Raw genomic sequence first — 6,034 nt, 5'->3', positions numbered from 1 at the left:
CATCACAGTGAACAACACATCTGATGGCAGTAAAAAATGATCAACCATCTTTACAGTCCAATGTGTGGAAACACTTTGAATTCAGCAAAGACGTGACCATACAGTGTAGTAGAATGTTGATGTCTTAGTTTGATGTGGAGAAACAACAGCTTTGTGAATCAAAAATGTAAATGGACTTGACATTAGTTCTTGTTTACTTGTTGTTTGTATAAATATTTGAATTAAATTTGATTGTTTTGCAAGAACTACAATGAAAACTTCACCTGCACTCTTCAGTACCAAAAATGTATTTCTGAGTCAAACTAGATGAATTTTTGGCTAAAAAATTGACCTTAGGCAGTGTTGGGTAAATTACTTTTAAGAAGTTATTGATTACTTTACTTTAGTCACTGGATTCAATAGTAATTAAATTAATTTTCTCATTCCTTAAATTAAAAAAAATAATTCACTACTTGTTATTTTACTTTACTTTTTTCCGTTCATAAATTTTCAAGGGAATAAAGTTAGCCCAAAATCAGATACCTCTGTAAATTCTACTAAATAAAAACATGAAGGCTACACAGGGGAATCAGATTTTTTAGTATCATCTCATTGATTCCATCTCCTAAACATGAGATAAATTGCATAGTAGTCTACAGATTGCTCATGTTCCAGGGCAGTGGAGAGCAGTTCATCTCTGGAACATAACTGTTATGTTGTTGCTTTTGTTTTCAACAAATCGGAAATTACTCGAATATCTTCAGTTTTCCAGTCCATATTTCCACTCTCTTCGTCTTGCTTTGACCAATTCCAGCATGTTTGTGATGGTGACATGCTGAGCAGCCAGTAAACTGTGTGGTGACCTTAATCCATCATAGCCTGAAGTCTTTATGTCATTACTGACATCTCTATTTCTTCTTTTTGCCCTTTTCCACCTGCTGCCTGCTTTATTATGGATAATGATAATAGAGGTAATGCAGCTTTATGTTGACATGAACCAGGAACTAAAGCTATAGAATCTAAAATAAATCCATGATTATCAGGAAGAAGTGGACATAAAAAATCCTCCACATAATGCTTGTGAATTATTATTGGTGAAATACTCTACAGTATTAAAATGCTGCATAGAAAACAAGTGGATGAAAAGATTAAAACCAAAGAAAAAGATTTCAATCCACAGAGGGTATATCCAGACAGAAAAGTTGATGCATGGAACATGTCAGATTAAATCTTTATTTCCTGAATGCATCAGTTCTGCTGCTGTTTGACTTTATAATAATCTAGAGAGACTCTATACCTTCAAATGCTTTTTCATGAACGTAGCCAGTGGATTAAGTGGACTAACACTCAAAGAGGTGGGACAACATTTGCAATTGAAATGAAGAGTCTCCTTATATATACATGTGTTGTAAAACAGAAGGTGAGGTTAATAAAGGATTATGAGAGGGAAATATCAAGCAGACACAGAAGTCAAATATGAGGAGAGCTATTCTAATGATCCTTTTCAAGTCGAACGAAATGAATATATGAATGATGATTAATCCTGTAGGATTTGACTTACACTCAGGACCACAGAAACAAATATTGAAGACGTTTTTTTTTTTTTTTTTTAAACTTGCAAGACACTTTAGATAAAAGTGGACTAATTTAAAAAAAATAACCTTTAAGTGATGACTTTTTAATATTTATGCAAATAAATAGATTTCTGATTTAAAAATTTGTAGTAGTTATTAAAAATTAAATTTAACTGCAATGAATTAAACAAACAAATTAACATGGAATTAATGACAGTTCCAAAAAATTATTCTTAAACTTAAAATGAAACGAAAAAGAATCACCTATTTGTTTGTTTCCATCTATTCAAATTTTACAGATATGTCTATTCCAGGCCTTTGTAAAGGTAAACACGTTTCACAGTAACCTGAAATTCATGTTATCTCCTTCAATCTTCTTCTTCTTCAAGTCTTTAAATCTTACAGAGAAAATACTAAACGTCTTCATGACATTTGACTGTCAGCAGGTGTCGCTGTTTGCTCAGTTTGCTGTGGAAGCAACAGGCGGTCATAAATAACTAAAAACCCAATCAGTTTGTTTTTACTTTAGTTGCTTTTATCTAAAAAAAATCATAAATGATAATATTAAGAAGATAAGAAGGATAAGTTACTAATTATCTGTCCAATTAAATACAGACTTTCTTTTACATTTACAAGGTTATAAAACATGTTTTATTAGATGAGATAAACATCATATTGCTCTTGTTAATAATAAAAAAATAGTAATAAAATGTCTGTAGATCCAATAACATCTTTTCATCTTAATATCCAAGATCAATGAGGCTCAGAATCAAGTGAAAAGAGCAAATATAGACCCTGAACAACATCCACGTGTCAGCCAAGATGCTGCCAGATGTCTTTCATTTGATTCCTTGGAAGATTTAATTATGTTTTGCCAAGTTTTATGAGTTCAAGGTCCTGGATGCATCAAACTATTATCAACAGGATTGACCTTGCCCATTCAAACCAGCAAAGATATGAAGTATATCATAGCGTGACTCATGGGTAATCTAAGCAAGAATCTTTGCATCTATTCCAAGTCACCCTTACTGATATGACAGCTAGAAAGCTTCAGGAAATTACATACAACTGTCGTCTAATATAGGTCGATCAGCTTTGAGTCAACAAACTTTAACTTCCAATGTTCTAGCATTCAGACTGCCAGGTGGTCACAAAATCTTTACTTTATTCAATGCTGTTTGATGAAAGTTAATTTAATCTGGTAAAATAACCAAATAATCTTTAGTCATTTGAAGTTAAATAAAATAAAAATATTTCCACAACTCTAAATCTATACACAATATGATTTGGTTGTACCAAACCAGATAAAAAAGTTTTCTGTGGGAAGATTTTTAAGGACTAAAGTAAGTTGTTTTTCCCTAAATTATTGTCATATTTCATGCAGAAAATATTTCTGTAGTTGTGCCTGAAGCATGTCTTAAAGTTTGCAGTGCAGCGTGTTGTAAAATGATCGTGGCTGCGTTCCTGCAGAGATGACATGTGCAGCACATGCATTTACAATTCACAGCACCACTGTAGTGCAGTTTTTCAACATGTAGGAGTTCCCATTTAAATATGCAACGTTTTGTGTTTTTAATGATTTATTTTCTTTTTAAAAAACGTAATTTACAGTGAATTGACCGTAATGGCAGCTCCATTGAGGGAGTGCCCGCACTTTGCAAAAGCTCTACAGTTAAATACCCCCAGAGGTTCCCGAGATGGGGGGAGAATGAGCCTCCCAAGAGGACGGATTTCATGACATATGCCATGGATTTACGATGACAACATCAATTGGTTTCTGTGGCAAGGTTTGTAAGAACCTGAGAGGCTTGAGGATCTACCAAGTGTAGGTAGAGAGCATGTTGAGCAACGGACAGAGCCAGTTAATACTGTCTTTGGTTAGATGGAGGAGGAGCTGGAACCGGAGTCCCCCCACAGTGTCCAGAATCTCCATGCTCGACACGCGACTCCAAGTAAAACCATTGGAACAGCACTGGGTCTGATGTCCTCAGCGAAAGAGGACGCTCACAAGTGGAGGAAGGCCATATATCTCGATCTGGTGGAAGAAAGCAAAGGACTGGACGGAGGGCCAGCTGCGAGCCAATAGAAGTAGGCTGCAGAGGGTTGTTGGGACAGACTATGCATCGAGTATTCGGCTTCTAGACCTCAGAGCATTGCTGGAAAGAAGGGCCAATTTAAACATCTGTGAGGTCACTGAAAAAGCCTCTAGACGGCTCTGGATCAAGAGAGGGGAGGGGTGGAGTAGCTTGCTACTTGGACACAAACTGGGGCCTGATCATCCCTGGTTGGGTCGCCCAGGTGAGGGTGTCTGAAGATAAAAGACCCAAAACACTCTATGACCCTGGGTTCTTCAATGACAATGTGTCCAAGCTGCACCTGTTAGGTGTTTGCTAACCAACCGGTCAACCCAAACCCTACAAAATCCTAAATCTCTAACACCACCCATGCCCTTAAATTAGTAGAATATGAAAGGATATCCTAGACACCTTCTTGGGGCTGTTGAAACTGGATTAAGACTCAGGGAGCTGTATTTTAGGGAGTTTTGAGCCATAATAGTTAACTATATTTCCAAATAAACTCCCACTTTGATAATGGAGATGACTTGACATTGACTCATGGAATCACACGGCCAGCGCTCGCTTTATATTTAAGTGGTAACACTTCACTACCTTCCTTTAAGGCCTAAAGTGTTTTATAGTCACAGTTCCAATCATCCACACATATTGATGGAGGGGGCTCCGCTGCCGAACACTGGTGTCAATCTATAATCACCACAATGTGGGGTTCAGGGTCTTGCCCAGGGACACGTTAATACATGGACGGGAGCCAAACCTGCAATCTTTATCAGAGGTTGACCATTCCACATCCATTTACTTTATACCTACAGTGGAAGTTCTGGGTCAAATATTTAAAGTGTGGCTGGTGACCTTGGGCTGCATTTCTGCGTGTTTCCCAACATTCTCCATTCTAGCCTGATCCACTTGGCTAGAGACCCTCTATGCAGGTTTATCAGCCGGCTGGAAAACAAACAGATACACCAGACCTCTGAGGCACCACCACTGATTTAAATGTTCCAATGTCCTTTAGGAAAACCTTGGTGATATCATCAATGAGGACATTCGCCATACAAGTAGTAATTGTTATATCGGTGATGATCCCAATCCATGACTATATTTGAGGATCTTGCTCACTTTTTAAGTTTTGTGTTTTCCCTACAGTCACATCTGGTTTTATTTGATAATCATCCACAGTTCTTTTTTTTTACATAATTATTCCTCCATCTATTCGACTTCATGGTGTTTCTATTGTCTGTTGTTGTCCGTTTCTTTCTCCCTTGTTTCACGGCATTGCCTACCTTTATTTATTAGAATAAACAACAACAACCTTCAGTCTAGTTTCACTCCAATAGATTCCATATCTGTTAATTCAATTGCAAATCTCCATTTGAGTTTCTAATACCTAGAAATAGTTCCTCAGTGATCAGACACAATCTAGCAGACCTTTGGCTGACCTTTCCAATACTCTGCCAATACCAGGGGAGGATGTTGTGGACTATTGGATCAGGCCAAACAGAGCTGTTGATGTGGCACATGAACTGCAGTTTTCATGCGGTTCATGCAGTTCAAGAGCTTCAGTTACAACTTCCAACTGGGCAGATAAACAGAGTCATTTCCTACAACAGTCAGGCTTCTCAGTCACATTGCTGACGGTTCTGGTGTCTCTGTGGATTCTGCCAAAGTAAATGCTTTTAGTTTCTGAGGAATTCTCCCCTGTGAGACTTTAGTTCAAGGAAAAAGTATGTTTGTGTTACTGGAAATTAATGTAAGTCAAAATTGAGATTTTCATGATCAGTTTTCACAAAAAAATTGAAATCAGTAAAACAGACATTTAATTGGATGATCTTAAATCTGTATTGCCTATCAACAGACAGCACCACAAGTATTATCTCTGTAACATAAGGAAACTGTTAAAGATTGTAAAGTGTTTTAACTATTTTCCCAAATAAATAAAAATCTATCAAACCAGTTACATAGACTTTTCATTGGAAGTTCCTGCTTGATTGCGCGTGTCCGATGCCTGTGTGAAGGTAGAATGAAGGTACATGCACACTGGCTGAGTCGTCTCATGTTCAAACTCCCACTTCCAGTAAAAAGTCTACATAAACACACATGAATTGTTAATTCAGGCTTCCACATCCAGAAGTCTTGTGTTAATGCGTTGCAAGGTTTCAAGTCCGGTCTTGGACTTTACGAACAAAATAGGTGTTGGAAGTTCAACCAGTTCTTGACTGATAACGTGCGACACAGCTGAACTTTGACCAATTTGGATTTGGCAGTGATGCCTGTGTAGCACCTTCTTCAAAACATTGAAGTGCCAACAATTGTAAACTTTATCACGAGGAAGAAATTAATAATTTATTTTTTCATCCGGCTGGAATTCTCTGTCACAAAAGTCTTTGATATATCGGAATGGAGCTGTGA

This window comes from Oryzias melastigma, linkage group LG17 (genome assembly GCF_002922805.2).
Source record: "Oryzias melastigma strain HK-1 linkage group LG17, ASM292280v2, whole genome shotgun sequence".
Taxonomy (NCBI): Eukaryota; Metazoa; Chordata; class Actinopteri; order Beloniformes; family Adrianichthyidae; genus Oryzias; species Oryzias melastigma.
The sequence above is the reverse complement of the archived record's forward strand: the minus strand, read 5'-3'. Positions refer to the sequence as shown.